The sequence below is a fragment of the Bubalus bubalis genome, chromosome 8 (assembly GCF_019923935.1).
Source record: "Bubalus bubalis isolate 160015118507 breed Murrah chromosome 8, NDDB_SH_1, whole genome shotgun sequence".
Lineage (NCBI taxonomy): Eukaryota > Metazoa > Chordata > Mammalia > Artiodactyla > Bovidae > Bubalus > Bubalus bubalis.
The window spans coordinates 57,540,126-57,562,303 of NC_059164.1; the positions used below are offsets into that span (position 1 = coordinate 57,540,126).

At 36.1% G+C, this 22,178-nt stretch overlaps 1 long non-coding RNA gene across 4 annotated transcripts in view; it reads right to left on the bottom strand.

The window, feature by feature from the left end:
- Positions 1-18,439: 18,439 nt before the first annotated feature.
- LOC123334724 overlaps positions 18,440-22,178 on the bottom strand; it is a 204,860-nt gene continuing 201,121 nt past the window's right edge. For all 4 annotated transcript variants that reach the window (XR_006552791.1, XR_006552789.1, XR_006552788.1 and 1 more), the window contains 2 exons: positions 20,731-20,875; positions 18,440-19,121 (listed from right to left, as the gene is read on the bottom strand). This is a non-coding gene — a long non-coding RNA (uncharacterized LOC123334724). The remainder of the gene's footprint in view (positions 19,122-20,730; positions 20,876-22,178) is intronic.

Here is a 22,178-nt window from a genome sequence, read left to right on the forward strand (position 1 = left end):
TGCTATCAGGCATAGTTACTGTCTTCAAGGGAACACGTGTTACTACCTGTTCATTGATGTTAAGAAATTGGGACTTCCATAACTTAGAGTTTAACAGCTGAACTTTTAATATTTCAGGACTTTAATATCCATATTCCATTATACAACAAGTACAAACCTGCCTTATACCTTTTATTCCACTGAGGTGTCACTCAGGTTCATTCCTACCGTAACATTTATTTTTTTTAAGGAAAAGATTAACTGCTTATATCTATATTTCACAGAATGGAATCACAGCTACTTATATCAGAAAGAAATCACGTGGTTGCTTACAAAATACAGAAAATCTGACTCAGAATCTCTGCAGCTGAGCATCAGAAATCTACATTTCTAGTAAGCACACAGATTATTCTGATGAACACTCAAGTTTGAGAACTACTATTCTAGCACACCTTTACCTTTGCCTTATACTCTTGAGGGTTTAGACGATTCTCCGTTTTAAGCAAGTTTCTGCCTCCTGGACTCATTTTCATTCAGAATAAAGTGATCAAGCAGCTTGTATAGATAACAAGAATACAATTAACTCATGATGTAGCTTCATGGCCCTGCAGATCTAACTTCTGCCTTCCTTTCCGAATCCATCCTTTACTAAAGTCAGCTGCCCTCACCACCTACCCCATTGTTCTTGCCTGGAGAATCCCAGAGATGGGGGAGCCTGGTGGGCTGCCATCTATGGGGTCGCACAGAGTCAGACACGACTGAAGCTACTTAGCAGCAGCAGCAGCAGCCGCAGCCCTCTAGCCACAGCCTGACTTCCACTTTCTTCCCTGTGTCAAGCTGCTTCTCAAACCATAGGTTTCTATCAGGTCATGTCTAACAACTACAAGGTTTTTCCTTAAATTCTTTGCCTAGATAATTATTTTTCATTCTTAATATCTCAGATCAAATATCCTTTTCACAGTGAGACTTTCCCTAACCACTCAAAGTGAATTAGGTTTCATCTAATATTTTTTTATGGATCTCAGTTCCTTTCTGTCAAGGAGTTTACCACAATTTATTATTAAACATTTATGTATATTTTGCCTGACACATATTTCTCCTGCCACTGCAAGCTGCTTCAGAGTGGATACCATTATATTTTTATTTCACCATTGTATATCACCTCCTAGCAAAGTGCCTGACACAGAGTAGACACTTAATAAACACTTGAATGAAAAGCAAAATAAGTAAATAGTGATTACCTTCATAGAGTAAGGACAGGGAACAGAACATTACATGAATAATATGTAATAGCTAATTAATTAATTATATGCAAGTCATAAAATGGTTTAAGAAATCAGAGGTCAAAGACACCAGTGTGCACTGAAGTGGTGAGCAAAGACTTAGTAGACGAAATGGAACTTTAGCTGGGCCCTAGATAGTAATTAAAATAGGCAAAGAGGATGGGAAAGGTTTCATAGATAAAAGTTCAGAGGTCAGAATTACTGAATTTCCAAGTTAAAGTATCCCAAGATTTATTCCAATTCAGCACATTCTGTTTATAGATAAATGTGGTTAGAAAACCTTTTATTGTGATTGATTCTCTTACCCCCAGAGAAATGGTCCACAGAAAAAGCAATATTCTAAATTTCTCAGTAGTTTTATTGATCCCACGACCAATCCCCAGAAAAAAAAACTCTGTGTTATTCAAAGTATAAACAGAGGTTAAAAGAGCATCAAAATGTGACCAGATATCAAAGCTGATATTATGAAACATGACAGAAGTGATGTAAATATTGAAACAAACCACCCCCAACTTATCAGGGAATTAAATCAGAACATGAAGTTGCTGATTCCTCTAATGCAAACTCTGGTAAAAAAAAAAAATACACACATATACACACACATATATATCACTGGATAGGCAAAATAGGAGATTATACACTGATGGAAAAAATAAATCAGTACTTCTGAAGACATAGCAATAAAAAATATTCAAATTGAAACAGAAAAAGTGACTAAGAGAAAAATTGAACAGAGCCAAAGTAACTTTATGGGGCAACTTAAAATGGTCTGACAGATATGTAATTTAAATGACAAAAGGTAGAGTCAGCAGAAGCAAATTATGTAAAGAGAAACTGTCCAAAATTTTTTCATATTTGATGAAAAGTGTATATTTGATATCTATACACCCATGGATCCAAGAAACTCAATGACTCAAAAGAAAGAAGAAAATAAAGTATAAAGTAGCCATACCACAGCATACATAATCAAAAAGAGAAAATCTTAAAGGCAATCATGGAAAAAAAAAGATCTACTAAATATACATGAAGGGCTTCCCTTGTGGCTCAGCTGGTAAAGAATCCTCCTGCAATGCGGGAGACCTGGGTTTGATACCTGGATTGGGAAGATCCCCTGGAGAAGGGAAAGGCTACCCTCTCCAGTATTCTGGCCTGGAGAATTCTATGGACTGTATAGTCCAGGGGGTCACAAAGAGTCAGACACAACTGAGTGACTTTCACACACACAAATATATATATGAAAGGAAGGACCAGAGCTTTGTTCAAAAACAATGCTATCAATAAGAAAGATAATTTCTTTAAAGTGCTGAAAATTGTTATTCTAAAGTTTTATACTCAGCAAAAAAAAAAGAAGGTAAAAAATGTCATTTTTAGACAAACAAAGCCAAAAAAAAAAAAAAAAAAGGTGTTACCAGCAAATATGCACTATAAGAAATGGTAAAGAAAGTTCTTCAGGCAGAAGGAAGAAGGTACCAAATGACAACTTTGATCTGCATATATCATCAGAAGCTTCTAAAACAGTAATGATGTGTGTAAATGTAAATGATATCCACATTTTAAAATTTCTTTAAAAGATGGGATGACCCAGAGGGATGGTACGGGGAGGGAGGTGGGAGGGGGGTTCAGGATGGGGAGCACGTGTACACCAGCGGTGGATTCATGTTGATGTATGGTAAAACCAATACAATATTGTAAAGTAATTAGCCTCCAGTTAAAATAAATAAATTTAAATTAAAAAAAATAAAATTCAACATTCAAAAAAATAAATAAAAAATAAAATGAAAAAAATAAATAAAAGGGATGAGAGAAAACAAAAAAGATAACATGATAAAAAATAAAAATATATTACAAAATTACCTAGAAATAAAATGTTTTACAACAACAGCATAAAGGATGAAAGAATTAGGGGGTAAACTAAGTTTCTGAAACTATGTCTGAAGGGATATCATATTATCTGAGGATGACTCTGATAAGATAAGGGCACTCACTGTTAACTCTACAACCACCAATAAAAAAGCTATAACTTATACTTCAGTATTGTATATAAAATGAAAGGCAAAATGTAATTAATGCAAGAGAAGGCAGGAACCAAGGGACAAAGGAAAAACAGCAGAAAATGGCACAAACAGAAAATAAATATTATTTTGCACTTAAACTCAACTATACAAAATTTTATACTAACTATACATGAAGCAAAGTAATCAAAGTAGAAATTATTAGACTGAATAAAAATCAAAACCAAACTACTACATGTCTATAGAAATACTCTTTAAATATAAAGACACATGTAAAAGGATAAACAAAGAAAATTACAAAAATGCTAATCATAAGGAAGCTGGGAATGGTTATATTAACATCTATGTAGATTTCTAGACAAGGAATTTATCAGGGATAGAAAAGAAAATTTCATTGTAATAAGAGGGGCAATTTATTAAGAAGGCATAATATAAATATGCTTGTCCATTTTTGAATGGTGACTTCAACAGTGTGCTCAGGAATCATTAAAAATAGTAATTCAAAAGTAAGTACAAAGAATAATTGAATCACACTATCAACTAACCTGATTTAGTTGACATTCATAGAACAGTCCTTTCCAATTATATTTTAAGTACAAATGGAATATTCACCAAAACAGATCATCTGCTGACCTTAAAAGCTGTTTCAATAAATATCAGAATACTGCATTTGAACAGATTAGATTGTCTAGCCACAACATGATTGCTAGAAATCTGTTTTTTTTTTTTTAAAGAATTTCATGGAATATTGCCAAATATTTTGAATATTAACAACACTCTCCTTGATGACCCATGGGTCAAAGAAGTCATAAAAGATACTAGAAAATATTTTGAACAAGTGATGATGAAAGAAAACATGTAAAACAAATTGTGAGATACAAATAAAGTAGTACTTAGAGGGACTTGTATATTATATTTTTTCCCTCTAAGTACTACTTTATTTGTATCTCACAATTTGTTTTACATGTTTTCTTTCATCATCACTTGTTCAAAATATTTTCTAGTATCTTTTATGACTTCTTTGATCCATGGGTCATCTAGGAGAGTGTTGTTAATATTCAAAAATAAAGATCTAAAATATTAAAATACCTAAGAGTCAATCTTAAAAAGCTTCTAAAAGAAGAGCAAATTAAGGAAATATAAATCAATCGATAAAAGAATAAAATCAAGGAAAAATTAATGAAATAAAAGGTGATTCTTTAGAAAAATCATTTAAATTGACAAACCTCTACCTAGGCTAAACGAGAAAAAAAAAAAAAAACAGATGACCCATAATGGGAATAAAAGATGGCATATCAATGCAAATCCTACAGAAATTAAAAGTATAATTTGAACAATTTTATGTCAGTTCATTAAACAAAATAAAGTCCTGGAAAGATATAAATTACCAAAGTTGAAATAAGATAAAGAAAGTATAAATAGCCATATGTCTATTAAGAATTTGAAAGGATAATTAAAATCTCTACAGGGAAATTTCAGACCCAGATAACTCATTATAGTGGTCTATGAAATATTTATACAAAAATGCTAATCCTATATATATTATTTTAGAAAATAGAGAAGGATGAAACACTTAGATAATCATCACATGAAGTCAGAAGTGCTCCAGTGCTAAAATTAGACAAGAGCATTACAAGAAGAGAAACCTACAAAGTCACAATCCCTCATGAGCACAAATGCAAAAATCCTTAACAAAATATAAAATTGAACTCACAATATATGTAAAAAAATATTGTGACCAAGGGGCATTTACTCCAGGAATTTGAGGATGCTTAAACAATTGAAAACTAATGTTATGCCCTATCTTAACAGAATAAAGGAGGAAAATATGATTAACTCTATAAATGTATGTGATTATACTGGATAACCACTTATATAGGTTTACTAGCAAATGAAGAATGAAAGAAAATTCTATCTGACCAAAGGCCTCTATAAAAAATACCATTTTTTTTACATTGGCAATATCACATTAATGCCATATTTAGTAGTGAAAGACTGTCCCTTGCCCCCCAAGTTTGGGAGAAAGGCAAGTAAAAGTCTGCTTAGTTAAACAGTACAAAGGTCCAGTTAGAAGATAAATAAGTTCTGAGGAGCTAATGTATGGCAAGGCATTTATAATTAATATTATAATACTGTATTTTATACTTGAAAGGTGTTGAGAGTAGATCTTATATATTCTCATAATAGAAAAGAAATGGTAATTAAGTAACTTGATAGAGGTGTTAGCTAATACTATGGTGGTAATCATTTTGCAAAATATAAGTATATCAAATCAACAGGGTTAAGCTTACATAACATTATATATCAATCATTATTGTAAATTATATAGCGTTCCAGTGTAATATGCCAATAAACCTGGAGAGAAAGGAAGTCTGCTCTCAGCACTCAAATATTCTACTGAGGGTTCCAGTGACTATAATTATACAAGAAGAGAAAAAAAATAAAGCATATAAAATTGAAAGAAAAAAATTAAACTGTCACTATTCTCAGCAACTAAGACTGTATGTATAGAAAGAAAAATGCAAAACAAGTACTAAACTAAGTGAATTTACTGAGGTCTCAGACACTGTATATATGACTAAAATATAAGAATCAACTGTAACTCTATACACTAGAAAATAAGATTTTTTAATGATACAATTTCCAATAGCATCCAAAAGATAAAATATTTACAGATAATTTTCTACATGTACAAAACCTATATACTGAAAATATAAAACATTGCTGAGAGATATCTTAAGAGACTAATTAAATGGAAATACATATGAATTTAATGTATCAGTATTGTTAAGACTCAATATTTTTAAGATGCCAGTTTTCCCAGTTAAAAAGCCAATGTTCATGTATCAGGAATGTACAAGCTGATATTTATACCCATGCAAACACCATATACATATACAAATATCAGACAAAAAAACTTGTATCTAGATATTTAAAAACTCTTATAACTCAATAGATGAACAATATAATTTTAAAATGGAAAAGAGTTTAGCAAGGCTCACATGAAAACTGGGGCTCCCTAGTGGCTCAGATGGTAAAGAATGTGTCTGCAAAGCAGGAGACCCGGGTTTGATCCCTGGATCAGGAAAATCCCCTGGAGAAGGGAAAGGCAACCCACTAGAGTATTCTTGCCTGGAGAATTCCATGGACAGAAGAACCTGGTGGGCTACAGTAAATGGTCTCAGAAAGAGTCCGACAAAACTGAGCAATTGAAAATATTGGGAAGAGCAGTTCAGTTCAGTCACTCAGTCATGTCTGACTCTTTGCAACCCCATGGACTGCAGCACACCAGGCCTCCCTGCCCATCACCAACTCCTGGAGCTTACCCAAACTCATGTACACAGAGTCGGTGATGCCATCCAACCATCTCATCCTCTCTCATCCCCTTTTCATCCCATTCTTTAGGATGGACTGTTTGGACCTCCTTGCAGTCCAAGGGACTCTCAAGAGTCTTCTCCACCACCACAGTTCAAAAGCATCAATTCTTCAGTGCTCAGCTTTCTTTATAGTCCAACTGTCACATCCATACATGACCACTGGAAAAAACATAGCTTTGACCAGATGGACCTTTGTTGGCAAAGTATGTTTTTGCTTTTTATTATGCTGTCTAGATTGGTCATAGCTGTTCTTCCAAGGAACAAGCATTTTTAATTTCTTCCAAGGAGTAACCATCTGCAGTGATTTTGGAGCCCCCCAGAATAAAGTGTGTCACTATTTTCATTGTTTCCCATCTATTTTCCATGAAGTGATGGGACTGGATGCCATGATCTTAGCTTTCTGAGTGTTGAGTTTTAAGCCAACTTTCTCACTCTCCTCTTTCACTTTTATCAAGAGGCTTTTTAGTTCTTACTCGCTTTCTGTCATTAGGGTGGTGTCATCTGAATATCTGAGGTTATTGATACTTCTTTCAGCAATCTTGATTCCAGGTTGTGCTTCATCCAGCCCAGCGTTTCTCATAATGTACTCTGCATATAAGTTAAATAAGCAGGGAGACAATATACAGCCTTGACGTACTCCTTTCCCTATTTGGAACTAGTCTGTTTTTCCATGTCCAGTTCTAATTGTTGCTTCTTGACCTGCATACAGATTTCTCAGGAGGCAGGTCAGGTGGTCTGATATTCCCATATCTTTAAGAATTTTCCAGAGTTTGTGGTGATCCACACAGTAAAAAGCTTTGGTATAGTCAATAAAGAAGAAGCAGATGTTTTTCTGGAACTCTCTTGCTTTTTTGATGATCCAGTGGATGTTGGCAATTTGATCTCTGGTTCCTCTGCCTTTTCTAAAACCAGCTTGAACATCTGGAAGTTCATGGTTCAGATACTGTTGAAGCCTGGCTTGGAGAATTTTGAGCACTACTTTACTAGCATGTGAGATGAATGCAATTGTGCAGTAGTTTGAGCATTCTTTTGTCATTGCCTTTCTTTGGGATTGGAATGAAAACTGACCTTTTCCAGTCCTGTGGCCACTGCTGAGTTTTCCAAGTTTGCTGGCATATTGAGTGTAGCACTTTCACAGCATCATCTTTTAGGACTTGAAATAGCTCAACAGGAATTCTATCACCTCCACTAGCTTTGTTTGTAGTGATGCTTCCTAAGGTTCACTTGATTTCACATTCCAAGATCACACCACTGTGGTTATCTGAGTCATGAAATTCTTTTTGTGTAGTTCTTCTGTGTATTCTTGCCACCTCTTCATAATATCTTCTGCTTCTGTTAGGTGCATACCATTTCTGTCCTCTATCGCACCCATCTTTGCATGAAATATTCCCTTGGTATCTCTAATTTTCTTGAAGAGATCTCTAGTCTTTCCCATTCCATTTCTTCTATTTCTTTGCATTGATCACTGAAGAAGGCTTTCTTATCTCTCCTTGCTATTCTTTGGAACTCTGCATTCAAATGGGTATATCTTTCCTTTTCTCCTTTGCCTTTCCCTTCTTTGCTTTTCTCAACTATTTGTAAGGCCTCCTCAGGCAACCATTTTGACATTTTGCATTTCTTTTTCTTAGGGATGGTCTTGATCACTGCCTCCTGTACAATGTCACAAACCTCCATCCATAGTTCTTCAGGCACTCTATCAGATCTAATCCCTTGAACCTATTTCTCACTTCCACTGTAAAGGATTTGATTTAGGTCATACCTGAATGGTCTAGTGGTTTTCCCTACTTTCTTCGATTTAAGTCTGAAATTGGCAGTAAGGAGTTCATGACCTGAGCCATAGTCAGCTCCTGGTCTTGTTTTTGTTGACTGTATAGAGCTTCTCCATCTTTGGCTGCAAAGATTATAATCAATCAGATTTCGGTATTGACGATCTGGTGATGTCCATGTGTAGAGTCTTCTCTTTTGTTGTTGGAAGAGGGTGTTTGCTATGACCAGTGCATTCTCTTGGCAAAACTCTGTTAGCCTTTGTCCTGCTTCGTTTTGTACTCCAAGCAAAATTTGCCTGTTACTCCAAGTATTTCTTGACTTCCTTCTTTTGCATTCCAGTCCCCTATAATGAAAAGGACATCTTTTTTGGGTATTAGTTCTAGAAAGTCTTGTAGGTCTTTATAGAAACATTCAATGTCAGCTTCTTCAATTACTGATCAGGGTATAGACTTGGATTACTCTGATAATGAATGGTTTGCCTTGTAAATGAACAGAGATCATTCTGTCGTTTTTGAGATTGTATCCAAGTATTGCATTTCGGACTCTTCTGTTAAGAATGATAGGTATTCCATTTCTTCTAAGGGATTCTTGCCCACAGTAGTCGATATAATGATCATCTGAGTTAAATTCACCCATTCCAGTCCATTTTAGTTCGCTGATTCCTAAAATTTCGATGCTCACTCTTGCCATCTCCTGTTTGACCACTTCCAATTCACCTTGATTCATGGACCTAACCTTACAGCATCGGATTTTACTTCCATCACCAGTCACATCCACAACTAGGTGTTGTTTTTGTTTTGGCTCCATCTCTTCATTCTTTCTGGAGTTATTTCTCCACTGATCTCCACTAACATATTAGGCACCTACCAACCTGCGGAGTTCATCTTTCAGTGTCCTAATTTTTTGCCTTTTCATACTGTTCATGGGGTTCTCATGGCAAGAATACTGAAGTGGTTTTCCATTCCTTCTCCAGTGGACCACATTTTGTCAGAACTCTCCATTATGACTCATCTGTCTTGGGTGGCCCTACATGGCATGGCTGGGCTGTGCTCCCTATGAAAAACTAGAAAATGAATTCTTCCTTGCTTTCTAGCTTTTCACATTTTCTGGAACTCCATGGGTTTCTTTGCCTTGCAGTTGCATTGTTCCAGTCTCTGCCTTCATTATTATGCGGTCTTCTTTGTATCTGTGTATCCAACCTCAAGACCTTTCAGGTTCCAAGATGGCTGAGGCTATTATGCATAATTTTATGTCAATGGGAGGGGCTGTGTTCCCTCCCTGTTGTTTAACCTGAGGCCAAGCATGCTGGGGAAGAGCAGTAAGAGCCTTAAAAAGTGCTCAACATCACTACTTATCAGGGAACCTCAAATCAAATATCACTGAGATATTGAAATTTAAAAGATTAATAACCAGCTTAGAACACTATCTGGGGGCTTCTACTATAATAACTGGGGAGAAGACCCTGTACCCGACAGGGCTGTGACAGGCACAGAGCAAAGAAAAGGCCCCACCCAACATCAAGGGCGGGCTGTGGTCACTACAATACCAACCAGATCCTCTATCAAGGGGACAATGACCAGCACACCCTGAGGAAAGACAAGGCGGCTCCATACCCAAAACAGCCCTCACACCAAAAATACTAGACTCATGAAGACGGCATAGGGATGCTCCCAAATCAAAGTAACCCATTAAAACCACAGAAGACAACTGTTTTTCCTAAGTAAAATGAAGAAGCTGGCGAACCACTCCCAATGAAAAGAACAAGAGAATTTCCCTGCAAGAACAAATGATGGGACAGACTCTCCAGCCTACTGGACCATGAGTTCAAAATATAGGCAAAATTGTAATGACGCTAAAGGAACGAAGAAGGCTATTGATAGAAAGGCAGGTCACTGTAATAAGGAAATAGAAACTGTGAGGAGCCAGTCAAAATTAGACAACTTAGTTGCCAAGATGAACAGCTAAAAGCAGTAAGTTGCTGTTGTTGTTTAATCACTAAATCATGTCTGAGTCTTTGCGACCCCATAGACTGTAGCCCGCAAGGCTCCTCTGTCCATAGGATTTCCCAGGCAAGAATACTGGAGTGGGTTGAATTGCTATTTCCTTCTCTAGGGGATCTTTCCAACCCAGGGATCAAACCCTTGTCTCTTGCATTGACAGGCGATTTCTTTATTGCTGAGCCACCAGGGAAGCCCTGAAGCTATAAATAGCAGAAAATAAATGCAGAAAAACAAATAAGTGACCTAGAACATAGAATAATAAAAATCACCCAATCAGAACAGCAGACAGAATGACAAAAATGTTAATATCATATGCTGCCAGGAATGTGGAACAACTGGAATTTTCATTTGATGAGGATATATGTGCCTGATGAGGATATAAAATGGCTTTTTAGCTAACATTGTGAGAGCTTCTTATAAAATCATCCATACACTGAATACAGTGTTTGCTATTCCATTCCCTTCACACAGATGAAGTCAATATGACTTGGTCCACAGGTAATAACCTTTGAATAACCTTTGAAGGGTTTGATGACAGTTAAGGTTTTAATAGCCTTAGAAAAATGTATTTAGTAGTAAGAGGAATTAAAAGGGGGGAAAAAAACTGGGACAAGGGAGATGGAGTAAAAAACTACTGTAAAACCTTAAAGCAGAGAGAGTCTCTCAACTAATGCTACTGTTAAACATATGAAAAAAGCCTCCCACAGAATTTTACCAAATAAAGATGCATATTTTATTTTAGCTAAAGACAAAGGTCACATCCTAAATGTTGCTAAAGGATTCATTTTTCTTCCACCTTGAAGAGAAATGTTCATAGGAATCTAGACAAAGACAAATGGGAACATATAAGTGACTCTGAAAAGCTAAAAACTCTTTTTACTAGTAGTTTAGAATAATGTTTAATATTTATTTAGTGGGAGCAGTGAGAAACAAGTGTTTTATTAATAAAAGCTGTACACTTCAATTTAAATTTGAAGTAAGGAATTTATCATATGTACTGAACATAACACAGCATTCAGAATATTTAAATTGTCATCAAATTGCAATTTTCCAAACCAGAGAACTTCTTAAGGAACATAATGAAGGTATTTAAATCAATGAAATAGAGTACTGATTCTGAGTAAACACCACACCTCATGGATTATTTTTTCAAGTTTTTAGCTGTCCGCAGTCATGAAGTAGCTGGCCATGGGATTTGGTGGGTGTGCTGTGGTTGTATAGTACATTCTATATGGAAAACTACAAAGTAATCCTTAAAGATTAATCGGCAACAATGAGGGTGATTGTTTGCTTGTCTGTCTGTTCACTCAAAGGCGGTAACTTTGCTAGGAGTGGGACCTGTCATCTGTGGAAATCTGAATTTACTGACAACACTGAATGTCATAAAACATCATATGTCTACCTGGCCCAGCTTTGAGAACTCTTCTGGCCCACTGTATGCTAAGGAACAGAACTCTCAGAGTGAAAATAAGTTAAAAGTGTTTAGACCTATGTGGTTTTACTAGTGTTACTGTATGTGTGTTTGTGTGTGTTTGTTTTTAATTTATGTTTTTATTTGCTTTTTTCTTGTACTGTGGCTGATTCTCTGCCCTGGAAATTCACTCCAGTCTTGAAAGATAAGAGAAAGCTGGGGTCTAGTCAACAAAAAAGGAAGCATCATCAAAATTGCTTAAATAAGCCTCGTCCTTGAGAAATGACTTCCTGGCTCCCCTAGGATCTACATCGCAGGTTCTCAGACATGACACACATCGGAATCACCTGGAGAGATTGTTAAAACACAAATTCATGGACTTTCCCCCAAGAGTTTCTGATTCAGTAACTCTGAGGTAGAGCTGGAGGTTTTGCATTTTAACAAGTTCCCAAGTGATTTCAATGTTACTGGGACAGGGATCACGCTTTGAGGACCACTAATTAACTAATTAATTGGGGCCTGAGGTTCCAAAGATAAACTTTGGGTCTAAATCCTAGATATTTCTAAGTGTTTTGTTTTAGTTTTGGCCTTTCTTCTTTGTAATTCCCTTTGGTCTCATAAACCTGCAGTGGTTGTAGGAAGCTGATTGAAGGACTTGGTAAAAGTTCCAAATACCACTATGTATCTATCAGTCTTGGGCACATGACCAGCAATAAACTGTGTAGATCTTGTGAAAGAAAATAAAAGTGTCAGGAGCTCAATTGTGTCCAGTTCTTTGTGACCCCCGTGGACTGTAGCCCGCCAGGCTCCTGTCCATGGAATTTTCCAGGCAGCAATACTGCAGTGGGTTGACATTCCCTTCTCCAGGGGATCTTCCTGATCCAGGGATCGAACCCAGGTTTCCTGTTGACAGGTGGATTCTTTACCATTGCACCTTGTGGCTCCTCCCATAATAATGATAATTATAATTAACATTATTTCATAGCTTCTAAGGGATGACATTTGCAATTAATTGTTTCACTGTTTCATTTCCTGTTTGTTTTTTCTTGTGAATGTAAGAGAGCTGGAATGGGTAACCCCCTTAAGTTCTGTGGAGGCGGGTTTGAGTAAGGATGGACAAGCTTTAATACTGTGCCTCATGCACATGGAGCAGTCATCAAAATGCATTTTAAACTACCTTGTGTACAATTTATACTGCAAAGCTGTCATCATCAGATACTATCTAAATGAAAAACAGGAATTGAATGATATTAACTGTTAAAAAGTGTAGAGAAAATGAGAAATGAGTTCAAGAAAAATTTCTGTCCACCATCATACACAATATAAACCAAGAAGAGGCAAAGGGGGACCTATTTAGGAACAGTAAGTAGATTCAATTAATCAGATTCAGAAGCAAATGACAAATAGGTATGAATAAAAGTGTAAAACTCTGGCAGAATTAAAAATGTAAAGATGTTAAGAAAAACATAGGGGGATTTAACTAAAGAAAAAACTCCTGTGCAGACAAGTTTACTAGAAATACAGGATACATGATATATATTGAATATAATATGGCTTTATGGGTCTCAGATAGCTTAGATTTTTCAAATTAGTAAGGGTAAAAACAGGCAGGATGGATTCAGTTAAAGAACGAAAAAAAGGAAATCTTTACCTTATTCAAAATATCCAGTTTTGGATAATGGAAATCTATAGAATGTAAAACTTAACTGACATATTGTTTTATTCCACAGGGACAGGGAAATGTTGGTTTGAGACTTGAGATATTAACACAAAGTTAACTTTAAAACCTGTGGTGGATTCATGTTGATATATGGCAAAACCAATACAATATTGTAAAGTTAAAAAATAAAATTAAATAAAAAAAAAACTATACAAAAAATAAAATAAAATCCACCAAGGCCTGACATTTGTCTCCCTACATTTCTACCCATTAAGAATTGATAATTCTAATTATAATCTTAAGGTACTGTAAGATACTCACTTCTAAAAGAAATATTCAGTTTAGTTCAGTTCAGTTGCTCAGTCATGTCTGACTCTTTGCGACCCCATGGACTGTAGCATGCCAGGCTCCTCTGTCCATGGATTTTCCAGACAAGATACTGGAGTGGGTTGCCATTCCCTTCTCCAAGGGATCTTCCAGACCCAGAGATGGAACCTGCATCTTCTGCTTTGCAGGAGGATTCTTTACCACTGAGCCCCTAGGGAAGCCCCAACATTCTAATTAAGGTTTCATCAAAACAAACAGAAAAGCAATACATTTATTTATCCAGCCCACTTATATTTCAAAGATAGCTACAGCAGATAAGTATAACACTCTTTTTTTCTTTTAAATCTGCTTTATGGTATTAGTTACTTTCAGCAAACATTTACCCAGCCCAAACTTAATTACAATCTCTCTTCTTACATTTTATAATGTGTGGGTTTTTTTAAGCAATATATTCTGCCCAAAATGCAAATTAAACCATAAATACCAAGATAGATGTTGTAAGGAATTACTAAATGTCTTTCCCTTGCTTATAAACCTCAATAAAGAAATTCTGATTTTAGAAATATTAACTCTTTAATTTTATTCACTCTGGATTTATAGAAAGAGAAAACAAGAGCATTTCTAAGGCTTTGTATTTTGATGTCAGTTTCAGTTGTTACATGGAGGAAGAAATGGATTCATAAGTTTCATGTTTTTCCTATTTATATATTGTTTTTCTAAACATAGTAATTTGTATATGAGATATAGCAAAATCATCAAATAGAAAAACTTCAGGAGTTCATAAAACATTATATGAAAATGAAAAAACTATTCAAGGATGATCAGGTATTGTTACATTAAAAAGTATAATTTGTTCTGTAACCTGATTGTACAAATACATTCTTCTAATTAGGGTAGATTGATGAAATCTAAGTGTTTAGAATGACTACTCAGGAAAAAAAAAGTTGTATTTAATTAATGCAATTCATAACAGTTTCCATAGCTCTTTGTACTATTGAAACCTTTTTTTGTGAAAAATTACTCATGAATAACTCATAAAAGAATAGCACCATTCATAAATATAATAGCTGGATATATATATGATAAAAAGTATTCAGCAATTTACTCAGAGCTATTACTACTTACTTGATAATCATTCTTGGTATTGGACAAAAATGAAGAGAAAAGCATATTCTTCTGGTTCTTGACAAATGCTTAATTTTATTTTTAGATTCACAAAAAATAGATGAGTATTTATAATTATCCATAATTAAATGATAATCCATAATCACTCACCATTAAGTAAAACATATGTTAATTAGAGAGTCTAAAACTAATTGTAGGCTGTCAAATGCATATGTGTAATAAAAATTTCTTATTTTCATAATAGTCTATAATTATATATTTCACAATAGACTAATGGATTTTCACGAGCCATCGCGTTGTGCGGTGCTCACTCTTATTAAACAACATGGTGAATAATTTAGAAAGAGCTGTTTTCTTTCTTATGCTATCAAAAATGAATTAAAACCAAGTAAAATTTTGGTGGAAACCAGAATCAATTTATATTAATAGTCTAAAGGGGAAAGATCAGAGTAATTCTTTGTCAGTTTCCTTTTTTTTTAACTGAAGGTACAGTGTTAGAAGACTGAATTTTAGTACCAGGCACATCTCTCTTTTTCCCTTTTCCAACTTTAGCTCTACTTTTTTTTAATTTTTAAAAAACTTTTTACTTTGTATTGAGATGCAGCCTATTAACAAACAGTGCTGTAAGAGTCGCAGGTGAACAGCGAAGAGACTCAGCCATACTTACGTGTGTGTGTGTGCAGGTGTGTGTTCAGTCATAGCCTGCCAGGCTCCTCTGTCCAAGGATATATACATGTATCTATTCTCCCCCAAACTCCACTCCCATCTAGGCTGTGAAAGTTGCTCAACTGTGTCTGACTCTTTGTGACCCCATGGACTATACAGTTCACGGAATTCTTCAGGCCAGAATACTGGAGTGGGTAGCCTTTCCCTTCTCCAGGGGATCTTCCCAACCTAGGGATCGAACCCAGGTCTCCCGCATTGCAGGCGGATTCTTTCCCAGCTGAGCCACAAGGGAAGCCCAAGAACACTGGACTGAATAGCCTGTCCCTTTTCAAGGGGATCTGCCCGTCCCAGGAATCAAACCAGGATCTTCTGCATTGCAGGCAAATTCTTTACCAGCTCAGCTACCAGGGAAGCCCATCCAGGATAGGCACATCTTTATTGGAACCCATCCAATGGGGTTTGTTGGTTGAATTAATAATAATAATAACTTTTAGTAGTAATTGTGCAAAAGACTATGAAAAATATTTTTTGGCCACCTCCTTATGTTTTTGCCCCTGAACAGAATACAAGTGAGAAAGGGAATAATGTAGAAAAGCAAAAATAACTTCAAAATACTTGTACTGTAGAGCTCTTTGTCCAGGGTTCTTTAACCTTATATCAGATTCTAAAGACTTTATACTCCATGAACCAAAACTCAGCCCAGCAGGCCTGGGATGCAAAATTATTGTGACAAGCTCAATCTATAGAGTCAGTATTCACAGTTGGTACAGATATCATAGTTCCACTGATGACACAGTGGTCCATGTTAATTTATAAAACCACAGCAACCATGAAAATAATCTTGTGTTTTCAATATCCTCGTCATTTTTATCCTAAAACACAAATATTATAAAAATAAAAGAAAAATCAAGGAGCACACACATCATAAATTTTTAGGATGTCATCTTTAGATAAAATAACAGAAGTCAAAGGCCATAATTCATATATCAACACTTATTTAGTACTTACTAAACTCCAGCATCTGAGTAAGGCACTTTGACTTACTATTTCATCTTATCACATATTTCATTCAGGATTTAAAGGGGAAAATCTAGGCTCGTGTTCAACTTAAATACACCATCATTTCTGCTTTATTGGGGAAGCATTCAAATGATTTTTATTTTTTTGAATCTTTAATTATTTTAATAATTTATCTTCACCTTGCTCTTTATTTTACATAAATAAAAATAGTCTGCAATTCACCTCAGTTCACTCACTCAGTCTGACTCTTTGTGACCCCATAGACTGCAGCACACAGCTTCCCTGTCCATCACCAACTCCTGGAGCTTGATCAGACTCATGTCCATCAAGTCAGTGATGCCATCCAACCATTTCATCCTCTGTCGACCCCTTCTCCTCTTGCCTTCAATCTTTCCCAGCATCAGAGTCTTTTCCGATGAGTCAGTTCTTCACATCATGTGACCAAAGTATTGGAGCTTCAGCGTCAGCATCAGTCCTTCCAATGAATATGCAGGTTTGATTTCCTTTAGGATTGACTGGTTGGATCTCCTTGCTGTCCAAGGGGCTCTCAAGAATCTTCTCTAACACTACAGTTCAAAAGCATCAATTCTTTGGCACTCAGCTCCCTTTATGGTCCAACTCTCACATCCATACATGACTACTGGAAAAACCATAGATTTGACTAGATGGATCTTTGTTGCCAAAGTAATATCTCTGCTTTTTAATATGCTGTCTAGGTTGGTCAGAGTTTTTCTTCCAAGGAGCAAGCACCTTTTAATTTTATGGTTGCAGTCACCATCTGCAGTGATTTTGGAGCCCAAGAAAATAAAGCCTCTCACTGTTTCCATTGTTTATCCATCTATTTGCCATGGACTGATGGGACCGGATGCCATGATATTAGTTTTTTTTAATGTTTCATATCTTTTTGCCTTTTCATACTGTTCATGGGGTTCTCAAGGCAAGAATACTGAAGTGGTTTGCCATTCCCTTCTCCAGTGGATCACATTTTGTCAGAACTCTCCACCATGGCCCATCCATCTTGGGAGAAACGGCTCATAGCTTCATTGAATTAGACAAGGCTGTGGTCCGTGTGATCTGTTTGATTAGTTTCTGTGATTGTGGTTTTCATTGTGCCTGCCCTCTAATGAATGAGGATGAGAGGCTTGTGGAAGCTTCCTAATGGGAAGGACTGGCTGTGGGGAAAACTGGGTCTTGCTCTGGTGGGCGGGGCCATGCTCATTAAATCTTTAATCCAATTTTCTGTTGATGGGCAGGGCTCTGTTCCTTCCCTGTTGTTTGACCTGAGACCAAACTATGGTGGAGGTAATGAAGATAATGGTGACCTCCTTCAAAAGCTCCCATGCATGCACTGCTACACTCAGTGTCCCTGACCCTGCAGCAGGCCACTGCTGACCCATGCCTCCACCAAAGACTCCTGGACCCTCACAGGCAAGTCTGGGTCAGTCTCTTTGGGGTCACTGCTCCCTTCTTCTGGGTCCTGGTGCACATAAGGTTTTGTTTGTGCTCTCCAGGCTGTTTCCTGGCCTGCTGCAGGGGCAGAGGCTCTGGGTGCAGCTACCTGGTCACACAGCCTGAGGCATAAGCCCTCTTGGAGGAGGTCACCATTAACCCCACCATAGGGCCATCAAGCAGAGGACCCACAAACTGCACAACAATTATACCAAAGAAATTCTCTCACTGTTAAGAAAGTTCTAGGACTCACAACAGATTTCCCAACCTGGGGATCTGGCAAAGGGACTATGAACTCCCAGAGAATCTGTGACTCACCTAAAATTCTCAAATCATTTTTTGATTAATATTATTCTACTTGTATTGGTTTTAATGGATTAATTTTATTGACTTTAAAATTATCTTTAAAAATCTGACTTAAAACCATTAGTTCCTTTGGTTGTGGTACATTGGTTTTGAAGACTGAATCTCTGAAAATACATCAGCATTTCTTTAATGTAATGGTAAATAGAAAATATTAGATATTTTCTGACATAAGGAAGGGAGGAGGGAGAAAATAGAGAAGAGAGTGATGCTTCTTAGCCAAACTCAAAGCTAATTGACTTCCTAAAATGAAAGAGGAGACAGGAGTTAACACAGCTATTTTGTAAGACTAAGACCATGTGCTGGTCTTGTGAAGGCAGGAGGACATTTGGGATATGTTTAATTAGACTGTATTTCTTGTAATATTGTATCCCTAAGTTGTTAAGTTATTTAGTATCTGCATAAAAAATGTCACTTTTCCCCTCACTTTCTAACATGAACTAGCTCTTTCTCCAAATCATTTGGGACCCACTGAATGGTCCTTGGTGTTCATACCCCAACAGAACAGAGTTACTTCAAAATAGGTATAAAGTTCTGAAAACACATATGAATATAACTCACATTACCCTACTGGACTGAAAAAGCATGTCAGATCCTTGTTGACAGATCTGAGAATTACAGTCATGTCATTAGCAAGGACTTCAAATTCCAGGGGAGGGATCAGCTGTCATCATGGCTCCCCCTGTAGGGCAAAGACATTCATTAGAATGAGAATTGTGTTTCCATTGGCCTTGACAGGCTGTCCACAGATACCAACTCAAGACTCTATCTCTTGTTTATCATTATTAGCAGAAATATCTGATAGTACTTTTTCTCCTTGAGCAGATGTGTAAACTAACAGGAGAGTATGGCCTGTCAAAATGACAATGTACATTGATTCCTCTTATCTAGATGTCTTTGGGAGGACAGCTTATCTCAAATTTATAAAAGAAAGAACTCTGTATCAGAGTTTCTTCATCAATAAATGACAATGGCAGGCCTGCTTTATAACTAATTGCCTGTTTTCAGAGCAACATTTAAAATATAATGCAAAACATTCATCCTTATAAACTGATGGGAAACTACCTCTGCTTCTAAATAAATAAAGGCATAGTATTTAGAAGGGATAACAAATAAAAAATCATTACTGTTACAAAAGTATAAACATATACATAATCTTAAATAATGATTATAACATTGACCATAAAACTAAGAACTAAAGTATAAGTTTATAAGATGTATATTTATAGAAGTAAGTTATATGTGAAGGTGAAAGTGAAGCTGCTTAGTCATGTCCGACTCTTTGCCACCCCATGGACTGTAGCCTACCAGGCTTTTCTGTCCATGGGATTTTCCAGGCAAGAATACTGGAGTGGGTTGCTGTTTCCTTCTCCAGGGGATCTTCCCGACCCAGGAATTGAACCCAGATCTCCCACATTGCAGGCAGACACTTTACCCTCTGAGCCACCAGGGAAGCCCATTATAAGATAAAGATGCATGTAACGCATAGAGGAGCATGTTTGCTAACCAGTACAGTGAAAGTGAAAGTCTCTCAGTCCTGGCCCACTCTTTGTGACTCCATGGATTACATGGACCATGGAATTTTCTAGGCCAGAATACTGGAGTGGGTAGCCTTTCCCTTCTCCAGTGGATCTTCCTGACCTAGAAATTGAACAGGGTCTCCTGCTTTGCAGGCAGATTCTTTACCAACTGAGCTATCACATACTTACCCCAAACTCACTGAGTGATAGCCATTAAATATATACAGATTTTTACATGTCAACCATAATTTAATAAGGTGTTTTATATAATAATAATAATAATAAAAGAAACCTAACTTTTTACTCTTATACTCTTAACTTTTTCTCTTTATTTTTAAAACCATAAAGTTTGGAAGGGCATCATTTTGTACCAAATATTAAAAACTTCCTATAGATATATAATATGGGTATTTATTAATTAATAAATTAATTAATTAACTTATTAATTTATTAACAAGTGTGATTGACCAGTAAATGAGAGAGGAAGACAAAACTAATCGGTGCAATGCCAAACACCACCTTCCTAACCACTCTGCCCTATCTCCCTTCTGAGTCATTCCTCAGAATGTAGTTTGTGAATGTGGGGATGGAGGAAGTAGTATGCCTGAAAGTAAAATATACTTGTTGTTTATTATTATTTCCATGGACCTAAAATTAACAGTTAAGAAGAATGGCCTAAGTGCATTCTTTTAGTCCTTCTGAAGTTTTGGATTTATTGCTTCAGCTTAGGATGTAGATATAAAGAGCTAGAAAAGAATCATCTATAATTACCTCATCTTTACATTTCAGGTGCCATGTCCACTGTGATCTTGAAGTCTGGTTGAGTTTGAAACCAATTTGAACTGTTTCACTTATAGCAATTACCAACTATGTACCATGTAAGCTATTTAATTTCCTCATACCTCAGTTTTCTCACCTGTAAAGTAGGGATATAAAAGTATTTACTTCAGGTGTATCTGGAAACATAAAATGAGATATTCCACATAAAGTTCTAAAATCAATGCCTAGCACATGGTGAAGTTTCAATAAATTTACAGTAAACACCATGAAAGTATAATGGTCAATAACAATGATTCAGGCCAGTTTCCTAAAATGGACACTATGTATCACTTAAGCCTAATTAATAAATTATTCTTTAGAATTCAAAAGGCTACCCTACCATGCTAAGTCTGCAGTGTCCAAAAATGATCACCTTGACTTCTGTGAAGTCATATAAACTTAGAGATTCTGGCTAAATTTTACTCGTACAAATCAACGTCTCTGTTAGGCTAGCCTGTCCTAAAAATGGGTACCCAAAGGCAAAAATATTTTAAAGAGCTGAGCTTTGCTGGGATAATTCTCCTTTACAGAGGAAGGACTAGGATAGAAGTGTACAGTTAAATTTGATAGAGTGATGCATGCTGTGAAATTGAGTGCTTTGTCCCTATTATTCACATAGACTATTGAAGGGTGTTTCTAAAATTTTTTTGCTAACTAGTCATGTACACAGAAATAGCATATTTTTCTGGGAATACTAATTTGAAAACTAGGTAGACCCCCTGAATAGCCAAAGCAACCTTGAGAAAGAAAAACAAAGCTGGAAATATAATGCACCCTGATTTCAAACTATATTACAAAGTTATAATAATCGAAACAGTACTGCATTGGTATGGAAATAAACACATAGATTAATACAACAGAATAGAAAGCCCAGAGATAAATCCATGGATATGTAGTCAAGGACTTTACAACAAAGATGCCAAGACTATACAATGAAGGAAGAACAGTCTCTTTGATAAATGGTTCTGGGAAAATTGAAGAACCACATGCAAAAGAAAAACACTAAACCACTACAATATTATACCACAGACAAAAAATAACCCAAAATGCATTAAAAATGTAAACATGTGATCTGAAACCCTAAAACTTCTAGAAGAAAACATGGGTGGTATGTTCATAGAAATTGGTCTTGGCCATGATTTTTGGGGATTTGACACAAAAGCAAAAATAAACATGTGGGACTACATCAAACTAAAAAGCTTCTTCACTGCAAAGGAAACCATCAATAAAATGAAAAGTCAGCCCAATGAATGATAAAACATGTCATGTATTTGACAACGGGGTTAATATCCAAAGTATATAAAGATCTCATACAATTCAGTAGCAAAAATCCAAACAGTCCAATTTAAAACTGAACAGAATATCTGAATAGGCATTTTTTAAAGAAGACAATACAGATG